Source organism: Podarcis pityusensis, assembly GCF_964106645.2.
Source record: "Podarcis pityusensis genome assembly, chromosome: 3".
In the NCBI taxonomy this organism is placed as follows: domain Eukaryota; kingdom Metazoa; phylum Chordata; class Lepidosauria; order Squamata; family Lacertidae; genus Podarcis; species Podarcis pityusensis.
Genome location: NC_138026.1, coordinates 107,557,865 through 107,580,435, shown reverse-complemented (window position 1 = coordinate 107,580,435; position 22,571 = coordinate 107,557,865).

Here is a 22,571-nt window from a genome sequence, read left to right as displayed (position 1 = left end):
GCAGAGAATGACATGTGCTAAGAAACCAGAGAGAGGAGCTGAGGGAAGTCTGGGGGGTGGGTGGGAGGGAGGGGTTTTTTTTCTTTTTGGGGAGGGGGAGGGGAAAAATGGGGGGAATGAGGGTGATGTAACTTTGACTGATTGTTATTTTGAAAAAAATTGTTTTTAAAGTGCAAATGCTATATGTGAAATGATGCACATATAGAAACAATGGCTATTATGTTAATAGAAATCCACCCTGCTATAGCAGGGAGGGGGAGGCTGTGGCCAGGTGACCTGCTCAGTCTGCTTCACACTAGCAAACTACCCAGGTACTGCCTGGTCAGGGCTGTCTTAAGCATATGCGGCGCCGGGGTGCAAAGATCCGCCCGGTGCCCTTCCCCCTGGTTGCCCAGTCCTAGGTGCGCAGGAGGGCAGAGCCAGCCAGCTGCCTCAGCGTCTTGCTGGCTTGGTCACCCCCAAACTTGCGGACCACAGCTGCCCGCAGCAGAGGAGCCTACCGGGAGCTCCGACTGACGGCTCTTCCCTGGACTCAACTCTCGGGCCCCAGACTCTCGGCCTGGCGCCCCTGAAAGCCTAGCGCTCGGGTGCCCCGCACCCCTAGCGCATATGGGTAAGACGGCACTGTGCTTGGTATAAAAATAACTGAAACAAAACAATTTTTTTAGAAAACTGCTGCTGGGAACGATCCAGTACTCTCCTGCTTTCTCTTCTACAGTTCCTTACTTGGACTGGGAAGTCCTTCAAACAGAGGACTGTCTTTGGTAAATCTGGCCACATGGCCACCCTATGGGAATTTCATCCTTGGGTTTGTTTCACATATTTATACTCTTTGGTATACCCCCCATCTCCGATGTAAGACGTGCATCTGGACCTTTCAGTGGCCCTCGATGAAGAGGTCTCTTATTTCTTTCTTTAACCTCAAGGATAGTTGGACCACTCACCGCTGCATCTTGTGATTCTGGATTAAACGCAGAGCTGTTGTTTCTCTGCCCGCTTCCCTGGGCACGTGAGGGTTGCGGATACAGCTGCATTGCAGCAGGAAAGAAAGCAGTGGCTAAAACTCTTCTGATGCTCAATTCTCTCTTACACAGACAGTGCTGTGATTTCTCCATGCATCTCTGGAATATGGATTTAGGTAACAGGTATCAGTTTTCTCATTGTGTGTCATATTTGCATTGGTGCCTAACAATCGTGCTCTGCTTCCACTCTGGGAGGAAATATGCCTCTGCATCCCTCTTGCTGGGGAGAGAGCTCTTGAACTCGGGTCCTGCTGGCAGGCTTCCCATGGGCATCTGGTGGGTCCCTGCAAGAACAGGATGCCAGACTAGAGAGAAGAAGAAGAAGAAGAGTTTGGATTTGATATCCCGCTTTATCACTACCCGAAGGAGTCTCAAAGTGGCTAACATTCTTCTTTCCCTTCCTCCCCCACAACAAACACTCTGTGGGGTAAGTGGGGTTGAAAGACTTCAGAGAAGTGTGACTGGTCCAAGGTCACCCAGCAGCTGCCTGTGGAGGAGCGGGGAATCAAACCCGGTTCACCAGATTACGAGTCTACCACTCTTAACCACTACACCACACTGGCTCTTGGCATTTGGTCTGATTCTTCAGGGCTTTTCTTATGTTTTTTTTACGTGGGTAGGATGTTGGCCTTGCCCCACGGTGACCTGGGTTCAAATTGCTACATGGCTATGAAGCTGGGGGCAAGTCGCTATCTCTCAGCACAACCCACCTCATAGGAATATTGTGAAAATAAAATAGGATAATAGGATAATAAAAGAGGATGACCAAGCATTCTGTTGTAGCCAAGAGGACAGGTTGTGTTGTGTTGTGTTGTGTGTGGTGCTCAAATGTGCCTGCAGCCTCAAAAAAGGTGGGTGAGCTTTCTCAAGACTGCGGAGTCTTAAAAATACGCTGTTCATGGTGCTGAAAAAGACAGCGATTTGAGAACTAACGCTTCTTGGTGTGCATGATTATGAAAAATGGCAACAACTCAGACTATGAAGTACTATGATAATTGTGTCACAAGTCTAAAAATACACATTGGCATGATTCAGCGTGGTCTATAAATTATCCCAATGAGCTCAACCAGCAGATTTCGGCTGTCATGTCATTCACCTACAGATTAATTATTTTGTTACACACATTTGGGCAATGGATCAGAAAAAACACCCCCCTCCCCAATGACTTACACAGTTTGTGGTGACGCAACATAGCAATGAACATCAGAGGATGAAATTCCCTTTCTGCAAAGGGGGATGAGATTGGGCTAGTCTTTAACCATGATTGAGAACAGTGATTTCCAGTAGAGAATGAAAGAAAGCAACACGGCTCAAACTATAACAGCAAAGCGGGGTGAGGCTGGGTTCTTGCATCAAGTGCTGTCAGAGTTAGAACATGAAAACATCAATCTCTCCATACTCCACACAGTGAGCTGTGAGATTTGCAGCTTGCGACACCTTGGCAGAAAGGTGCTATCTGGGTCTGGTTTGTCACTGGCCACTCAGGTCAGCCATTGGGCTCTCCTGTACAGGAAGGGATCTCAAAAGGCTTCCTGTTTGGTTTGGGACCTCACCTAAGCAACAAGTTATTCCTGGCTGCAGCATGTTCCCTGGCTCTCACACTCTGAGGCCACAATCACTTTTATATCACTATGATACCACTTTAAACAGCCATAGCTTCCCTCCTGGAAGTGGAGTTTGTTCAGGGTGCTGAGAATTGTTAGGATACCCCATTCCTAACAATTGGAGTTGAATGGAGGGAATGGAGTTGAGAGATGACTTAACCTGGGGAGAAAACAGTAAAGACCTGATGAAGAGAGCACAGCAGAGGTTATATTTTCTTAGAATCCTCCGGCAAAATAATCTCTCAAAGGACCTGTTTATGGCATTCTACCATTGTACTGTTGAGAGTGTATTAACTTATGGTCTGTGTGTGTGGTTTGGGAGCTGCATGGTCAGGGAAAAACAACGCTGTCCAGGGTTGTAAAGACTGCAGAGAGAATAATTGGGTGCACTCTTCCCACCTTGGATCAAATCTATGCTTCCAGGTGCCATAAGAAAGCTGCAGAGATAGCGCAGGATAGTGCACACCCCGGAAATGATCTCTTTCAGCTTCTGCCTTCTGGAAGAAGGTACAGGGTTATAAACACTAGGACTAGCCGCCTGGGAAACAGTTTATATCCAAATGCAATTTTGGGTTTTAAACGCAGTATATTGTATTTAATTATGGGGTATCAGAGTTTTTAGGGGGCTAACCAGGCTGGGATAGCTGGGATAGCAGGCTTGTTGGCTTTTGAATGTCTGATGTAGATTTTTTCAATTTCGTTGTTCTGTATGGGACAATGACAATAAAGATTATTGTATCCTCCCAAAAAACGACAATGGTCAGAGTGACTTAGCAATCGCTTCACAGGCTATATTGCTCACTTGGTAAAGCACAGCACTCTTAATTTCAGGGTCATGGGTTTGAGCCCCAAGTTGGGCAAAAAGATTCCTGCATTGCAGGGTGTTAGGCGAGATGATCATCAGCCAAAAGCAGAAACTAGATGTGATATGCATACAGGAGACACATATTAGAAAAATAGCCAGAAAGTATTTGGTAAATAAAGCCCTGGGACAGGAGATTGTATCCTCTCATTAAAAAAGAAAGGGGGGAAAAGAGGAGTGGTGTTTTATATTAAACCGCTATTTGAGCCTTAAGCTAATCTTAAAGTATGAAGAAGGAAAGCTGTTGGCCATACAAGTTACAGTAGCTGGAGTTAAATCAGTGATTGTGGGAATATATGCCCCTAATGAGAAAAAGGCAGCAAATTATCTTTTCATTAGATATACTTGCCATTTCCTGGTCCAAATGTTTATGAATGAGGAGAGGGAGAACTATGGGCAGCACCTTCAGCTCCTTGGAGAATAGGGTGGGGAATAAATAAACAACTTTCCAGAATTAGGCTTAAAGCCAAATGTCTTGGCTGAGGAGAGAGTCAAAGCTGGTTGCCACTGTTTTCACATTTTCATGAAATTATTTGGGTCTTTTATACGCTGGCATGCAAAAAGTACTGCATCAGTGCAGATGGCATTGGGGGTAGCTGCACAGCTTCCACCAGCATCGCTCCTCCCACAGAGCAGTCACAAAGCTTAGTCCTTATTAATATTTCAGGGCAGGAGCGAGAATTATAGGACCCCACAGGCAAAGTTCTTGGGTGTGAGTCAGCAGTTTGTGAGGCAAGGTGGGCGATGAATGGCAATTGTAGCATCCTGCCAGCAAAAGTAGTGAGTCAGCACCATATTTGAGGCAGGAGTCTCGGAGGGAGGCAGAAGCAGGACGTTCTGGGATCTTGCAAACACCTAGTCTGGGAATGAGTCAGCAATTTGAGGCACGGATAGGGGAGAAGGAGCAAGGTTTGTTTTGGTTACGCCGTGCAATAATTCAAGATGATGTTGAGAATTCATTGGTTGAATCAAGTCTTTCCTGTGTTTTGGCTCCATCAGAAACAGCCCCCTCATGCTAGGAACTCTGGATAAAGGTAAAGGTAAAGGGACCCCTGACCATTAGGTCCAGTTGTGACCGACTCTGGGGTTGCGGGGCTCATCTCGCTCTATTGGCCGAGGAAGCCGGCGTACAGCTTCTGGGTCATGTGGCCAGCATGACTAAGCTGCTTCTGGCGAACCAGAACAGCGCACGGAACGGCTGTTTACCTTCCCGCCAGAGCGGTACCTATTTATCTACTTGCACTTTGACATGCTTCGAACTGCTAGGTTGGCAGGAGCAGGGACTGAGCAACGGGAGCTCACCCCGTTGCGGGGATTCGAACCACTGACCTTCTGATCGGCAAGTCCTTGGCTCTGTGGTTTAACCCACAGCGCCACCCGTGTCCACATTGCCTCCAAATCCACATTGCCTCCCTTCAGCCTACAGAGAGAGAGAGAGAGAGAGGGGGGGAGAGAGGGAGAGAGGGAGAGAGAGGGAGTTTGCCATCATTGCTCCTAGTCACCAACTAGACCTGGGTGATTCACTGACTGAACTCTACCAGTTCCATGGCAGGGCAGATTTAAAACGCTCTGGTGACATGACAACCTTTCATTATTCACTGCTGATGTTTGCGAAATGCTGGAAAAGAAAGCGCCTGCTGAATGTTGCTCAGGAATGGTCATGATGGAGAAGCTGTGCTAGCATTTATAGTGGAAACTTCTCTGTCAATCAATCTGCCCCTGTCAATCAAGATGAAGTGCTAATCATGGTGCACATGCTCCTTCGAGGCCAGTGACGCCTCCTCCTTCCCCAAGCACCAAGGGTTTATTGGGCAACTCTTATTTGTGTCTCTAACATCGGAACAGGTTTCAGAGTGCACTGTGGCTCAGTAGGTTTGCAGGATGTGCAAGCCATGTTTAGAAGAGCCCCCACTCCCATTATGAATTCTGATTAATTTTGCTCGCTTTACGCAAACTAGGAATTGCCTGAATGGTTTTGAAAGAGTAAAACGACAGGCAGGGGTGATGGTGGAGGTTAGGGCTGCCATGTTTTGAAGATCAAAAAAGAGGACACATTTGCCAACTTTTACATATCAGTGGAAAAGGAGAACATAAGGCAACCCTAGAGGTGGTGAAAGGGCACCCAGATTTGCAGTCTGTTAGTAGTCAAGCAGGTGAACACATTAGTGGGGGAGGTGGAGATCTACTCCATCCTATTTCAGGAAATGACCAGTCGCATGAGTCACTTCTTCAACACTGAGATAGGATAGAGTGACAGGAGCACGGCATTTTTCTGTTCAAGAACTCTGCCAGGTTTGGGGCCATGGATGATGGCGATGGCCATTTGCATTGTGGTGTTTAACTGGTGCCACAGAAGGGAGTGGGTGCTTCTTTTGATTTTGGGGTAGGGTCAATGGCAAAGCTGCATGCTCTGGCACCAGGGGTGGATAGCAGTTAGGGGCGTGGCTGGTGTGCATCCGGGGGGTGTGGCGCTATGGTACCCCCCTCCCCTATGGTGCCGGGGGCAGTATGGTCCCGCTGCCCCCCCCCATTCCTCTGCCAGTGGGTGGATCTGCATCTCTTGTCTAGCTGCATCAAACCATTTATTTATTACTTATTTAATGTATGTATATCAAACCTATCCATTCTTAAGGAAATCAGCCCTGAGTGCTCACTGGAAGGACAGATCGTGAAGCTGAGGCTCCAATACTTTGGCCACCTCATGAGAAGAGAAAACTCCCTGGAAAAGACCCTGATGTTGGGGAAAATTGAGGGCACAAGGAGAAGAGGACAACAGAGGATGAGATGGTTAGACAGTGTTGTCGAAGCTACCAGCATGAGTTTGACCAAACTGCGGGAGGCAGTGGAAGGCAGGAGTGCCTGGCGTGCTCCTGGTCCATGGGGGCATGAAGAGTTGGACACAACTAAACCACTAAACAACAACATATCTTGCCTTTCTCCTGAGCTGGGGTTCAAGGCAGCTTCCAACATTTAAGAACATACAAAGCAGTGAAAATAAACAAGTTAAAAGCAATAGTTAAAATACATCAAAACACATTTAGAACCAGCCATTAAAATATAGCAGCAGTCCAGTGAACAACAAGGACCCGGCTGAAAGGAACTCAGTACATAACAGAAGATCTTAGCCTGCCGACAGAAGGATAAGAGGGAGACCATCTCAGCTCCCATGGGAGGGAATTCTGCAATTTGGGAGCAGCCACAGAAAAGATTCTCTCTCATGTCACCACCATGCTTCTGATGTTGATGGGATCAAGAGAAGGTAGGTTTGTATATGGAGATACAATCTTTCAGGTAGCCTGGGTCCAATCTGTGCTAACCCTCCAACTGTGTGTAGTGTGGACCAGACTCCAGGAGTTCTTGCTTTTTGGTGGTTTGGCAAGGAAATAAAATCCTACAGACAGGGACCATTCAAGAGGACTTTCCACCTTCAGGCAGAAATCACTCTGAAGGAACCACAGACAGAAACAATAAGAAGCAGCCTTATACTGTGTTAGTTCAATGGTCCATCTACAGTAGCTCAGTATTGTCTACACTGACAAGCAACAGCTCTCTGGGGATTGCAAGTGGGACCTTCTGCCATTGACCCATGGGTCTTCTTCCCTAGAAAGAGGAGCGTCTTAGCAGTTGCTGCCTGATGAAATGGACACAAGGCTTAGGAGGGGGGAAAGATCCTCCAAACAGGTTAGGAAGCACAGTGTTAATTCTGCTTAAGGCCAGTACGGACTCCAAGTTGCTCATTAAGTTCTGTATGATGCTATGATCTGTTCCATCTCTATAAGATTAGATAGGTTTCAGAGTGAAACGGCTGGACGATCCAATTGTGTTTCTAACTGGGAAGGCCAAACAGGGATCAAAAGGTATGCGTATATTCTAAACCCATGTAACAAAACAGGACCATTTGTTGAGGAATATTTTATCCCAGCATTGCTTCGGCCATAGCTGAAATCATTACTGCAAACCCACAGGACATGAATCACACAACTGCAAGGAATATACATCACAGACTTGACTCTTTGAGAAAGGCTTCTGGTTGTGATGAGCTCCTCAGGTAAAAGGGTTCTGAGTATTCTAAGGCTTGTTTGCCAGTGGGACCTAGCTGTATGAATTTTCCTTTGCTCAGCTGCCTGTAAACTAGAGCCCATTCCATGTTTTGTTTGACAGCTCAGACGTACTCTCAATAGCAGGTATCCTAGATCCATTATCATAGAACAGCAGATATCCTAGATCCATTTCAATTGGGGTTTAGGCCTGCTTTTGGCACTGAAACTGCCAACATCATGCACTGAAACTGAGCCCAACATCGCACACGTGACATCACACACACAGCACACATGTGATGTCACGCGTGTGACACTGCCCCCCCAAATCTGGGGCACAACTCAATGCCTCTGGTGAGGATGTACTGCTACATTCTGTGGCAGGTCTCACTTTTACATTCCTAATACTGAATTTGTGTGTGCATGTTATTAAATACACAATATTAAATACACAAGCCATTTCATAATACAAACATAAAACCGTTTTAATATGGCACAATCAAACACATATTCTCCCAGTCGTTTACGAGACTGGGGCTTGTGAAAGTAAATAATCCACACCATCTTCTGATATCTTTAATATTCTTTTCACATGCACTGTTTACATTTATCTATATCCCTGTTTTCAAATATTTCTAACAATATATTCTGCATGAGCCTCGTGGTCTCTTCCAGCGCTACAGTTCTGTGATTCTACAATTCTATAGTTGGTTTGTGCATATTTTTCCAAGCTCTGGCATATAACAGCCTTGCAACAGTTAAGACAGGCCAGACCTGGAACTTGCATGGTTGTTGCTGGGGTCTAATCTTGACATAGTTTCATAAGCGGATGAGAGGGTCTAATGGAATTTCCACTTGCAAACTTTCTCATATTATCTCAACCCTTTTGTTCAAGAACTGCTTCGCTTTGACTCACCCTCCCACCTCGGATGGAAATTTTTTTTTTGCACAAAATATTTCTTTGCGGTTCAAGACAAAGCACAGCAGAGAGCCTTCCAAAACAATCGCTGAGAATCCCGTTCAGGCACGTCCAGAAAAAACTGCCCACCTTTGCTGCAGTGGGCGATTTCTTTTCATTCCGCATTTGCCCATAGAGAGCTGTAGGCGGTAATTCACGGCAGACACATACGTGGAAGTAAATCTCTTTGGGAAAACTAGCATGACATAATTCTGTTAAGGACTGGGCTGTGATAGCTAACGTAGGCAAGACAAGGTGGGGTGGAGGAAACGCAGGCTGTAGCTCAAAGGGTGCAGCATTTGTCTTGGGTGCAGAAGGTCCCAGGTTCAACCTGTGACATCTCCAAGCAGGGGCGGAGGAAGGGGGGTGCGGTGGGTGCGGGCCGCCCCAGGTGTGACCACTGAGGGGGGCGACAAAATGCCGGGCAGCACTCACCGCGGGGCCTGCAGTGCGCCCGAGCCATGTGTCTCTCCTGGGAGAGAAGCGGTGGCTTGGGCACGCACAGGCTCCATGCTGCCCAAATGGTCCGCCCACTGCCTCCCCCCCCCCAGCTGTAGGGCGGCTGAGTGGGAGGAGGCAGGCAGATGGGAAGGCCCCGCAGTGCGCCCCGCCCCTATGGGCGGCTTGCCCCACCCCTGGGCACGCCACCCCAGGCACCCCGAGTGGCTTCCCCCATCTGGTACACAGGCTGAGACCCTACCTGCCCGCAGACTGTGTCGCCAGAGTGGTGCATGCTCTGGTTATCTCCGGCTTGGACTACTGCAATGCGCTCTATGTGGGGCTACCTTTGAAGGTGACCCGGAAGCTACAACTAATCCAGAATGCGGCAGCTAGACTGGTGACTGGGAGCGGCCGCAGAGACCACATAACACCGGTCTTGAAAGACCTACATTGGCTCCCAATACGTTTCCGAGCACAATTCAAAGTGCTGGTGCTGACCTTTAAAGCCCTAAACGGCCTTGGTCCAGTATACCTGAAGGAGCGTCTCCACCCCCATCGTTCTACCCGGACACTGAGGTCCAGCGCCGAGGGCATTCTGGCGGTTCCCTCACTGTGAGAAGCCAAGCTACAGGGAACCAGGCAGAAGGCCTTTTCGGTAGTGGCACCCGCCCTGTGGAACGCCCTCCCACCAGATGTCAAAGAAAAGAACTACCAGACTTTTAGAAGACATCTGAAGACAGCCTTCTTTAGGGAAGCTATTAATGTTTAACAGACTACTGTATTTTAATACTTTGTTGGAAGCTGCCCAGAGTGGCTGGGGAAACCCAGCCAGATGGGTGGGGTATAAATAATAACTTCTTCTTCTTCTTCTTCTTCTTCTTCTTCTTCTTCTTCTTCTTATTATTATTATTATTATTATTATTGCTGTGTGAGTGTCCCCCATCTGAAATCCTAGAGAGCCACTTGCAGACAGAGTAGACAATACGCAGCTGGGTGGAGCAACAAGGCAGCCTTTCCTATAGAAGAGTAAGGATTCTTTTAGCTAAAGCAAAGCGAGGTCCTGCCGCATCAGCCTGGCAGCGACTGCATAATAACAAAACAAGGAAAAATGGATTTCCATGGCCTGGTGAAAGCTTTATGGCTTTGTGGCTTTTGCAGTTCTTTATACAATGCATTCAGCTAATAACTTCTCTCTCCAAGACAGTAAAACATTTTTTTGCAGCACCAAATCAAATAGTACATAATAGCCACTGCACAGAAATGCTGTCTCCAACCTGTCTCATCCACACTTGGTTTCTGTGGGACTTTTTGTTCTGGTGCAGGTATGTGTTTACCGTCTTCTTCTTTGCTTCTTCCCCTGGAATTATTCCTCCTAGTGAACCACCGTTCCGTACCAGCCACCTGCTATCCCAGTATGATACCATAGTACTTGGCAACTCCATCTGTAATGAAAGCTTCCCCAAAATGCCAGTTGATGGTCAAAGCCTAAAAGGTCCTACAGTGTGTGTGTGTGTGTGTGTGTGTGTGTGTGTGTGTGTGTGTAAACAGCACATGATATAGACCTGATATTGATCAGCAGCAACCCCCTGCAGTTTCACCATGTATCTGTTTATACATGTTTTAATCCTGCTTAATACAGCAACAAAACTCACCTAAACTCTACCTCTTTTTCAAATCAGAACCAGTGAAGGCGGTGAAGGTCCTGTGTGAGTGTCTGGAGGCAGTTTGAGGATGGATGGCAGCTAACAGATTGAGGTTGAATCCTGACAAGACAGAAGTACTGTTTTGGGAGACAGGGGGCTGGTGGGTGTGGGGGACTCCCTGGTCCTGAATAGGGTAACTGTGCCCCTGAAGGACCAGGTGCGTAGCCTGGGAGTCATTTTGGACTCACAGCTGTCCATGGAGGCGCAGGTGAATTCTGTGTCCAGGGCAGCTGTTTACCAGCTCCATCTGGTACGCAGGCTGAGACCCTACCTACCAGCAGACTGTCTCGCCAGAGTGGTGCATGCTCTAGTTATCTCCCGCTTGGACTACTGCAATGCGCTCTATGTGGGGCTACCTTTGAAGGTGACCCGGAAACTACAACTAATCCAGAATGCGGCAGCCAGACTGGTGACTGGGAGTGGCCATCAAGATCACATAACACCAGTCCTGAAAGACCTACATTGGCTCCCAGTACGTTTCCGAGCACAATTCAAAGTGTTGGTGCTGACTTTTAAAGCCCTAAATGGCCTCAGTCCAGTATACCTGAAGGAGCGTCTCCACTCCCATCGTTCTGAGGTCCAGCGCCGAGGGCCTTCTGGCAGTTCCCTCACTGCAAGAAGCCAAGTAACAGGGAACCAGGCAGAGGGCCTTCTCGGTAGTGGCATCCGACTTGTGAAACTCCCTCCCACTGGATGTCAAAGAGAAAAACAACTATCAGACTTTTAGAAGACATCTGAAGGCAGCCCTGTTTAGGGAAGCTTTTAATGTTTGATGCATTACTGTATTTTAATATTTTGTTGGAAGCCACCCAGAGTGGTTGGGGAAGCCCAGCCAGATGGGCGGGGTATAAATAATAAATTAGTATTATTATTATTATTAAACGCATCCTTCAAGCCACCGAGCCCACTCGGGCCTCTAGTGACAGCTGTGGAATTCAATGCAGTAATTTCAGTCAAAGCATCCATGACAGATGACCATCCAACCTCCATGAAGGAAAGTCCACCACCTCCCAAGGGAGACCGTTCCACAGTCAAACAGCTCTTATTGTCAGAAAGTTCTTCCTGAGTTGAGTCAGAATCTCTTTTCTTGTAACTTGAAGCCATTGGTTCGAATCCTGCCCTCCAGAGCAGGAGAAAATAAGCTTGCTCGCTCTTCCACGTGACAGCCCTTGAGATATCTGAAGACAGCTATCATATACCATGGTGTGCCAAGTAACCAAATGAGAAATAACTTAGATTCTCTGTTTTATTTATGTACTGTATTGATTGGATTAGAATGTCTATATTGTCAACGTTATGAGGGGAGGGAACACTGGGGCAGTGAACGGCATAAAATAAAAATAAAACTGAATTCCTTAAACAAGTACAAAGTATGTCACAGATCAGTAGATCTACTTAATACATCAGTGTAGCTGGATCACCCCTCAGGGAAAGCCTGTGTGTCTCTGCTGCAACTCCCACAAATGAAGAGAGAGCACATAATGTAGTCCTTGCATAAATTCCCTCTTTATATAGCTGTTGCACATAATGTAGTCCTTGCATAAATTCCCTCTTTATATAGCTGTTGCACAGCCTCTCAGCCCCAAGTAGCCACTGGCCTCCCCACTTTAGGTATTAATAATGCATTTAGGGCAATGTGATAAGGATCGGGAGCCAAGCCCATTAGAGTCTTTCGCAAAGCTCCCTGCGATGATTACCCGTTTTGTATTCCTGTCTGTTCTGGAGGTGCTGTTGCATAACATTCTCTTCCTGGCTTCCCTCTGTTCTAAAATTGCTTTTGTTCCCTCTGTGTTTGAGGTAAAGCTCTGTGCTGCGTCTCTTTCCTTGAGGGATTCCTTCCCGTGCTGATTTGTATTTTGCACAGCGCCGCTCTTTCACTTAACTGCATGGATCCTATGCACAAGCTGTAATTCCCACAAGGGAAGAAAAGGCAGAGGGTGTCATTCTTTCCGAGTGAGATAACAGCAAGCTCGTGTTACACAAGGATGATATGGCTCTCTTGCACAAGTAATGCATCCCCACTCCCCCAAGATGAGAGTATTTTGTGATAAGTAAAGTCTGGGAAAAGTCTGTCAAATGTGTCACATCTGACAAATGTATGAAACGATCGTACATTTAAAGCACTCTTGTCCAACAAAGGTCCATATAGTTAAGGTCCGTATAGTTAAAGCTATGGTTTTCCCAGTACTGATGTATGGAAGTGAGAGCTGGATCATAAAGAAGGCTGATCGCTGAAGAATTGATACTTTTGAATTCTGGTGCTGGAGGAGACTCTTGAGAGTCCCATGGACTGCAAGAAGATCAAACCTATCCATTCTGAAGGAAATCAGCCCTGAGTGCTCACTGGAAGGACAGATCCTGAAGCTGAGGCTCCAATACTTTGGCCACCTCATGAGAAGAGAAGACTCCCTGGAAAAGACCCCGATGTTGGGAAAGATGGAGGTCACAAGGAGAAGGGGACGACAGAGGACGAGATGGTTGGACAGTGTTCTCGAAGCTACCAGCATGAGTTTGACCAAACTGCGGGAGGCAGTGGAAGACAGGAGTGCCTGGCGGGCTCTGGTCCACGCGGTCACAAAGAGTTGGACACGACTAAACAACTAAACAACAACAACAAATCCATTTTAAGAGTCATGGCTTCCCCCAAAGACTCCTGGGAACTGTAGCTTGTTAAGGGAGACTGAGGATTTAGCTACATTAGTCAAAATGTAGCGTTATAAATGCGTTATAACACGGTGACACCAGAGGGCTCTGTAGAGCTGAAATCACAACTCAATGATATTTTCAATTGTGAGCTTTACAACAGGTTTTCGCAGAGCGTATTCAGAGCGTTTTTTTATAGCTGTGTAGATCTAAGGTAAAGGTAAAGGGACCCCTGACCATTAGGTCCAGTCGTGACCGACTCTGGGGTTGCGGCGCTCATCTCGCTTTATTGGCTGAGGGAGCCAGCGTACAGCTTCCAGGTCATGTGGCCAGCATGACTAAGCCACTTCTGGGACTAAGCCACTTCTGGCAAACCAGAGCAGCGCACGGAAACGCCGTTTACCTTCCCACCAGAGTGGTACCTATTTATCTACTTGCACTTTGACATGCTTTTGAACTGCTAGGTTGGCAGGAACAGGGACCGAGCAACGGGAGCTCACTCCGTCATGGGGATTTGAACCGCCGACCTTCTGATCGGCAAGTCCTAGACTCTGTGGTTTAACCCACAGCGCCACCCACGTCCCTGTGTAGTTCTAGCCTCACACTAAAGAGAAAGAGGCATGATGGATAGCTCAGCTGGTAGAGCATGTGACTTTTAATCTTAGGGTTGTGAGTTAGAACCTCACATTGGGCAGAAGATTCCTATATTGCAGGGGGTTGGAACAGAGAATCCTCCTGGTCCCTTTCAACTCTACAGTTCTGTGATTCTGTCAGGTGAGAGTTGATAGGAGGCCTGTAACAAACTGCACTTCCCAAGATTCTCTGAGAGAAGCCTGACTCTTGAATTGAAACAAGAATGCTTTAAATATACATGGTGGATGTGCTCATCATGAAGCACCAAACCACACCAAGTCAAGGGAAGCTTCAAATAACATTGCAGGGAGGATGGCGTAGACAACAATGCACTAATTACTTTATTAGCTAAGCTTTGCAAGGATGCTGTCTGTGCAGATGCAGAATGTTCTTCTGTGCCTTTGTGGACTTCCAATTTCCCCTGCTCCATTTAAGCATGGACTCTTAATCATAAAATGTGCCTCTTTCATCAATATTAAACACACATAAAAGATCCAAGGAACTAATTAAGGTATGTACTAGACTGCAGCCCTTTCCCTAAGGACCACAATGCTTCCTAGATATTATCCTGGTAATTTGTAGAACAACCTTGTCATGTAGGCCTGTATGATTTATCTCTGTACTTTATATAGATTTGTGCAGTGCATTGTTATATACTGTATGATGTGGCCCCGATCCAATAGGTGTTCATGCAGCAGGCAGGGCAGTGCACACAGGATGCAGTAAACAAACAAGGATCCGGCCAACGAGGATGGCCTAGCCATCAAGAAAAATCAGTTTTCGCCTCCAGGATTTTGTTTCGCACCTTGTGGAGCATCAAAGATAAACATGACAAAGTTATGAATGAAAATGGTACCTAGAAGAAGGGGGAACCTGGCTTAAGAAGTTACAAAAAGTAGCACTAAATGGGAGGAAAATGTGTTATTTCTTAAACTGAGGGAATCTGCAACAACAGTGCCAGTCTATAGACACCTATGCAGAAGTAAGGCCCACTAAGTTCAATGGGACTTACTTCCAGAAAAGTATGTCTTAGGTTGCAACCTTAGAACTGGATGAAGAGAATCCAGTTGGGAAGGATTTTTGGAAGGATTATGCTTGTGGTTTGTGGCTTTGCTAACTTAGAACTGCTAACAGACATACCTAGAGTATTGGACTGGAATCTAGGAGACCGGGGTTCAAATGTGCACTCAGCCATGAAGAAGTTCATTGGGCGATCTTGGGCAGCCAATGCCTCTCCTATTCTACCTCACAGGGTTGTTGGGGAGATAAAATGTAGGAGAAGGGGCCTGTGTGGGCCACTTTGATCTCCTTGGAAAGGAAAGGTGGTGAATAAAAAAATAAATATTTGGTCATGAAAATATACTATGGTTTCAATGTGATTTATAAGTTATGGTTTGTGTCTGTAAACAATTTTAAAACAAGCAAACCAACAACTCTCTCTCTCTCTTTTCTGTTTCTCCTAATTGTCATCTTGCCCTAATTTTCCCATGCAAAGAGAATCTTGAAATCTTCAATCAGAAAAGCATATTGTCGTGGGCGTGGTGACTGATTAACTGTGAGTGGGATTGTCACTGTGGGTTTTCCAGAAAGCAGTGCCTGGCCGGGCACTATTCTGGAATTTGACAAAACACCGTATTTACTTGAATCTAACACTTAACCTTTTTTTGGGCCAAATTACGCTGCGGAAATTAAGGTGCTCATTAGATTCGACGGCACATTTACATTTGCCAGCAAATACTTTTGGGGTTTCAAGGTTCTGAAAATTGAGGTGCGCATTAGATTTGATGGCGCATTAGACTCGAGTAAATACGGTACTATTAATATCTCTGACACTGGAATCTTATGCATCTCTACTCAGAAGCAAGTCCTGCTGCTTTTTATGGAACCCAGGAAACTGTGAGATGGGTACTAAGAACAAAGGAAGAGGCTGCTGGACCAAACCAATGGCTCAGTATCCTGATCTCACATTGGCTCTGATCTCATAGTGGCTCTAGCTCAGCATCCTGATCTCACAGTGGCCAGCCAGATAGATGCCCATGGGAACTCCAAAGGCAGGACCTAACAGCAGGAGCATTTTCTCCACTTCTGATTCCAAGTAGCTGGCATTCCAAGATATACTGCCTCCAACAATTGAGGCAGAACACAGTCATTTTTCAACACTTCTTGGGGTTATAGCTTAGGAGAGCATCTTGATGAGTTCCTGCACTTGGAAAATCACCACTACACTTATGCTCCAGGTCAGGCTTCCCAAACTTGGGTCTCCAGCTGTTGTTGGACTACAACTCCCATCATCCCTTGGCCACTGGTCCTGCTAGCTAGGGATGATGGGAGTTGTAGTCTAAAAAATACCTGGAGACCCAAGTGGTGGCTAACAAATTGAGGTTGAATCTTGACAAGACAGAAGTACTGTTTTGGGGGGACAGGGTGTGGGTGGGTGTGGAGGACTTCCTGGTCCTGAATGGGATAACTGTGCCCCTGAAGGAGCAGGTGCACAGCCTGGGAGTCATTTTGGACTCACAACTGTCCATGGAGGCACAGGTGAATTCTGTGTCCAGGGCAGCTGTTTACCAGCTCCATCTGGTACCCAGGCTGAAACCCTACCTGCCCACAGACTGTCTCGCCAGAGTGGTGCATGCTCTGGTTATCTCCCGCTTGGACTACTGCAATGCACTCTACCTGAGGCTACCTTTGAAGGTGACCCGGAAACTACAGCTAATCCAGAATGCGGCAGCTAGACTGGTGACTGGGAGCGGCCGCAGAGACCACATAACACCAGTCTTGAAAGACCTACATTGGCTCCCTGTACGTTTCCGAGCACAATTCAAAGTGTTGGTGTTGACCTTTAAAGCCCTAAACGGCCTTGGTCCAGTATATCTGAAGGAACGTTTCCACCCCCATCGTTCAGCCCGGACACTGAGATCCAGCGCCGAGGCCTTCTTTGTGCAAAGCCAAATTACAGGGAACCAGGCAGAGGACCTTCTTGGTGGTGGCGCCCGCCCTGTGGAATGCCCTCCCACCAGATGTCAAAGAGAACAACAACTACCAAACTTTTAGAAGACATCTGAAGGCAGCCCTCTTTAGGGAAGCTTTTAATGTTTGATGTATTACTGTATTTTAATATTTGATTGGAAGCCACCCAGAGTGACTGGGGAAGCCCAGTCGGATGGACGGGGTATAAATAATAAATTAGATTAGATTAGATCGCCACAGGTGCTTCATGGTTGCATAGGGATTTGAACCTAGCTCTCTCCAGCTCAGTCCAGAATTCTGCTATACTAGGCTGGCTCTCATATCTCCTCGTCAAAGAGAAGCCAGATGCAGCTGTGGATGGTAACTGACAACCATTATGTAGCATTAGGTGGGGTTTTTTTCCCCCCAGCAGTCAAAGCAGAGCTTTAATATTTACATCTGCCTCCTGCGGTTTATTTGATAAATTATTTATGCACAAAACCTTTATGTCTTTTTTGCTCCAGACCTTTTAGCCGCAGAAGTGTGTGTGTTTTATTTCATTTCTTTTGAGTTACACATTTTCTATTTTAAAAAAAAAAGTGCTGAAGCAAATATCAAAACTGCTCCCTGTGGGTTGGCGAGAACAGCAAAACCTCATTCTTCTTCTAAGGAAACCTTCTGAAATGCTGGCAAGGAACCCTTTGAGCGAAGGGCAAAAAAAAAAAAAAAGAAAAGAAAGGATGAGAATCCGTTGACTAAACCTTCAGTCCGTTTTCTAGGCAATGGGATGAGTTAACCCTTCCGGCGTATCTGTACTAAACACATACAGTGGTTTTATGTCCCAAGGTTTTAATGCCCGCCTGGAAATTTAAGTTTTCTCAGCATTCTAACATGAACCTCAGTTCCCAGAAATCATTGTGGAAAGTTAGGGCATGATTGGCACAGGGTGAGATCTACAGTTGATGCTAATTCAGCACAGCTTGTCGCTGCAGACATGGAGAATGGGGTGCTGGGGTGGGAACTGTGGACTTTGCAAGGGATGACAGCTCCACAAAGAAGAAGGAGCACTAATAAATGTGTCCCGCAGTGTGTCCACAATGTTGCACAATATTCTGAACCTGTCCGATTTCAGGCACTGTCGATCACAGCTGGCCTAAGACATTTTGCCGCCTGAGGCAGAGCAGTACATGACAACCTACGTCCACCCCAAACTGAGCAGCACCAGATCCAAGGCCAGGCCAGGACCACAAGTTGCAGGCCCAGTTCCCGTAGACCAGGGGTGGGGAACCTGTGGCCCTCCAGATGTTGTTGTACTCCAGTTCCCATAAGTCTGGATAATCAGTGATTGCAAATGCTGGGATTTGGAGTCCAGGGAAGGAAAGGGGGGGGGATGGTGTCAGCACTGCCCACCGAGGAAGGAGGAAGGGAGAGGAAGACAGGAAAGTACTGCCAGCATCACATTTATTGCCCAGAGCACCTCCCTGAAAGGACAGGAGGGCGAGGTGACACAGCAGTGAGGTCCAGCTCTGAGGCCCTTCTGGCAGTTCCCTCACTGCAAGATGTAAGGGTACAGGGAACCAGGCAGAGAGCCTTCTCGGTGGTGGCACCTGCCCTGTGGGAAGCCCTCCCATCAGATGTCAAGGAAATAACTATCTGAGTTTTAGAAGGTATCTGAAGGCAGTCCTGTTTAGGGAAGATTTTAATGTTTGATAATCTGTTTTTAATCTGTTGGGAGCCGCCCAGAGTGGCTGGGGAACCCAGCTGGATGGGAGGGATATAAATAAATTATTATTAATAATAATCATGTTTCTCTGCTTTATCTCTGCTCCCAGGTTGGGGCTAGTTTGCAAGGACAAACTCCCTTGATTAGACGCTGGAAGGCAGGTGTTCAGATGTTGACACCTGAGGGATGCTGGCTCACTCTCTAGTGCTGCCACAAGTTTACTTACAAATGGAAATGCATTTGTCATAGTAATGCCGGGTTCTTTTGAGATGCAAAAGTGCTTGGTTCTTTGGAAGGCAATAACAAAATGTGCTCCCGCTCTTCCTCTGGGGATGCTCCGGGGAAAGGAACTCTAGGTTATTACGAGCCTGCAAAGCACATCTTGCAAGCAGCATGTGACGTGGCAGCCTGCTTTCCTGTTAATGGGAGTCACGCAGCTCAAATCCCTGCTTGGTGCTTTGGAAATTCAGGGGATGGGAGTGCTAGAACTCTGACCGTAAAAGCACAAAGCGACATCAGAGAAGGGTACCCGGGAGAGCAAGCGTGCCGGCCCCAGACCGAGGGAACAGTACAGCCCTGCCAATTGTCAAACTGGAAGTTTTTAAATCCTGCTGCTGCTAGAGGCAAATGCTCATTTTTCACCATAAAGCCAAATCGGAAGCAGACAAAATGCTGGATCAAATATTAATTTAGCACTTTCAAGAAAGCACACAAATCACTCATGCAATTTCCATTTGCTCATTCATTTTCGAATGAAGTTAATCTCCCCCGGTACTGATTGTGCTACGGTGGGACATTTTCATTAAATAGTTTGGCCACTTCTCTTTTCTTTGTTAGAATCTGAATAGGCTGAATGTTCTCATATCAAATCAGAGTACAGGGCTATTCATAGGGTCTAATTCATCAATGGAAGCCCTGTGTCAAGACTTATGCTTGTGCAGTGGGGCTTCCACACACAAACACACTTCTCCCCTGTGCCCCTGCAGTCTGGAAATTCTCTCTGTGGACTCAGGAAAAACCCCAGAACAGTGTGCAAGGCGAGGAGAACTGGGATTTTTTTCCACCTGGCAAGCTGCAATGCTTATATAGATGGAACAATTGGAAAAGCTCAATGCTGAATTTCACCCAAAGATTCTGGTCACCTCTTTAGACCTAAATCTTTTCAGGGCCTTGGTTAAACATTCATTCCAGGCAGGTCCACTGTAGCAAAGGAGGAGAAAACTGTTTCCCTGTTGAGGGCCACATTCTGTCAGGGTTAACCTGCCGAGGGCCACATACCAGCTTTCTGTAGGAGTTGTATTACAAAGAGGTTTCTAGTTACAGGTAGGTAGCTATGTTGGTCTGCTGTAGTTGAAACAAAATAAATAAAATTAATAATAATAATAATAATAAATCCTTCCAGTAGCACCTTAGAGACCAACTAAGTTAGTTATTGGTATGAGCTTTCATGTGCATGCACACTTCTTCAGATACACTGAAACAGGTTTCTGTAATGGTTATTGCTAGCTTAAATGAATGCTGGTGTCTGGTGGATATTAGCTAATAAATGCAGCCTGTCTGCTGGTAGGGAAGTGGGGAAGGGCTGTAGCTTAGTGGTAGAGCATGGAGACAGTACCCAGTCTTTCCAGGAAGGGCTGGGAGCAGTGTCTTAGCTTGGGTTGCCAGCACTCAGGGCCAAGGGGAGGGTCGGTGGGTGGGAGGGAGGGAAATGGATGGAGTATGCATGTGCAGTCAACTGCCTAATAGTGTCCATGTCACCTAGAAGATCACAGCCACAGAGATAAGAAAAGAAGAGTCATTCCATTGTCTGAAGAAGTCACTTCCTGGTTTGTATGGAAAAGCTGTTTTCAATGGAGCCCAGGGACAGAAGTAGGCAGCTGTACTGAGACAGCACTGGGTGCTGAAATTCTGTACCCCCTAATAATTTTGCATGGGACGCGGGTGGCGCTGTGGGTTAAACCACTGAGCCTAGGATTTGCCGATCAGAAGGTCGGCGGTTCGAATCCCCGCGACGGGGTGAGCTCCCGTTGCTCGGTCCCTGCTCCTGCCCACCTAGCAGTTCGAAAGTACATCAAAGTGCAAGTAGATAAATAGGTACCGCTCTGGCGGGAAGGTAAACGGCATTTCTGTGCGCTGCTCTGGTTCACCAGAAGCGGCTTAGTCATGCTGGCCACATGACCTGGAAGCTGTATGCTGGCAGCTTTTAAGTGACAGATCCAAAGGTGATGCCTGCCTGCTTGACCTCAATTTCAGCAAGCAGAGAAGGCTGGAGTTTTTTTAATATAAAAAGACCACACAGCTAAAATATGCTGTTCTTTCAGTATCATCCCTTGGCTTAGTGACTGACTCCCCCCGCACTCCTTCAAAAAGGACCCTGTTCTGCTGTGGGGACTTTGGGAGCAACTTGTTTTGCATCAAATGAATGTAAGTGTTACCACCTTCAAATGTCTGCATAACAAGCTGATTTTGGCAGAGCCACACCATCCATTTAAATGGACTTTACTTCTGCCCAAAGAATCCAGAGAATTGTAGTTTCGCCCTCACAGAGTCACATTTCCTGGCACCCTTAACATACTACAGTTCCCAGGATTCTTGGACAGGGGTGTTGTGTGTATAAATGGGCATTAGATGGAGGAGAATTATTATTATTATTATTATTATTATTATTATTATTATTTGTTCCCCTCCTATCTTTCTGGGTTGTCCCAGCCACTCTGGGTGGCTTCCAACATATATACAAATATAATAAAACATTAAACATTAAAAAACTTCCCTATACAGCCTTCAGATGTCTTTTAAAGGTTACATCTTGACATCTGATGGGAGGGTGTTCCACAGGGTGGGTGCCACTACCAAGAAGGCCCTCTGCCTGAGAAATTCTGCAAATTAAAAAAGAGGAAAGATGTGCATTGGAGAATGAGATCTGCACACATATTTCAAGGTCATTCACGTGCTGGTTACCTCTTGGCTGGATTTCTTTTTTCTGCTGTTTTTGGCATCCATCTGCCTCAGGAGACAATGGAAGATTGCACCTTCAGGGGTTAAGACAAACCACTGGAAAGTTAAAGCACGTGCTGTGGCTGCAGAGACCAATATGGGATTAGTGCATTGCTTTCTATGTGGGGCTGCCTTTGGAGACATTTGGAAACTTCAGCTAATGTAGACTGTTGCAGGTAGAATTGCTGGATAATCTGCACTATTTAAATAGATTATCCATGTGGAGGCCTAGGCACAGTTCAGTTTAAAGCCCTGAATGGCACGGGACCAGAGTATCTAAACAATTACTTCCATCACTGCCACCCTTGTGAGCCTGCCTGGTTATTGAGATCCCTTCGGTATGTTCCACTCCCTTTATCTGAGCTATGTGTGAGAGAGGGACTCCTCTGTGGTGGCACCAAGGTTGTGGAAGACCCTGCCCCAGGAGATCTTATGCTCCCCTCTGTGTTACATTTCCTTTAGTTTTTGAAGAGATTTGGATTTAAGCAGGCATCCAACTTGGCCAGCTGATCATTTTCTGTGTGGTTGGGTCGTTTTGTGCCACCTCTGTTTCCATTTAATTCCCAGGTTGTTAACTTTCCGATGCATTGTATGTCCTTGTGAACTGTAAAGGTAAAGATAAAGGACCCCTGACAGTTAAATCCAGCCACGAACAACTCTGGGGTTGTGGCACTCATCTCACTTTACTGGCCGAGGGAGCCGACATATGTCCGCAGACAGTTTTTCTGGGTCATGTGGCCAGCATGACTAAGCCACTTTTGGCAAACCAGAGCAGCGCATGGAAACGCCGTTTACCTTCCCGCCGGAGCGGTACCTATTTATCTACTTGCACTTTGACATGCTTTCGAACTGCTAGGTTGGCAGGAGCTGGGACTGAGCAACAGGAGTTCACCCCGCTGTGGGGATTCGAACCGCCAACCTTCTGATTGGCAAGCCCTAGGCTCAGTGGTTTAGACCACAGCACCACCAGCGTCCCCCTAATTGTGAGCTATACTGAGT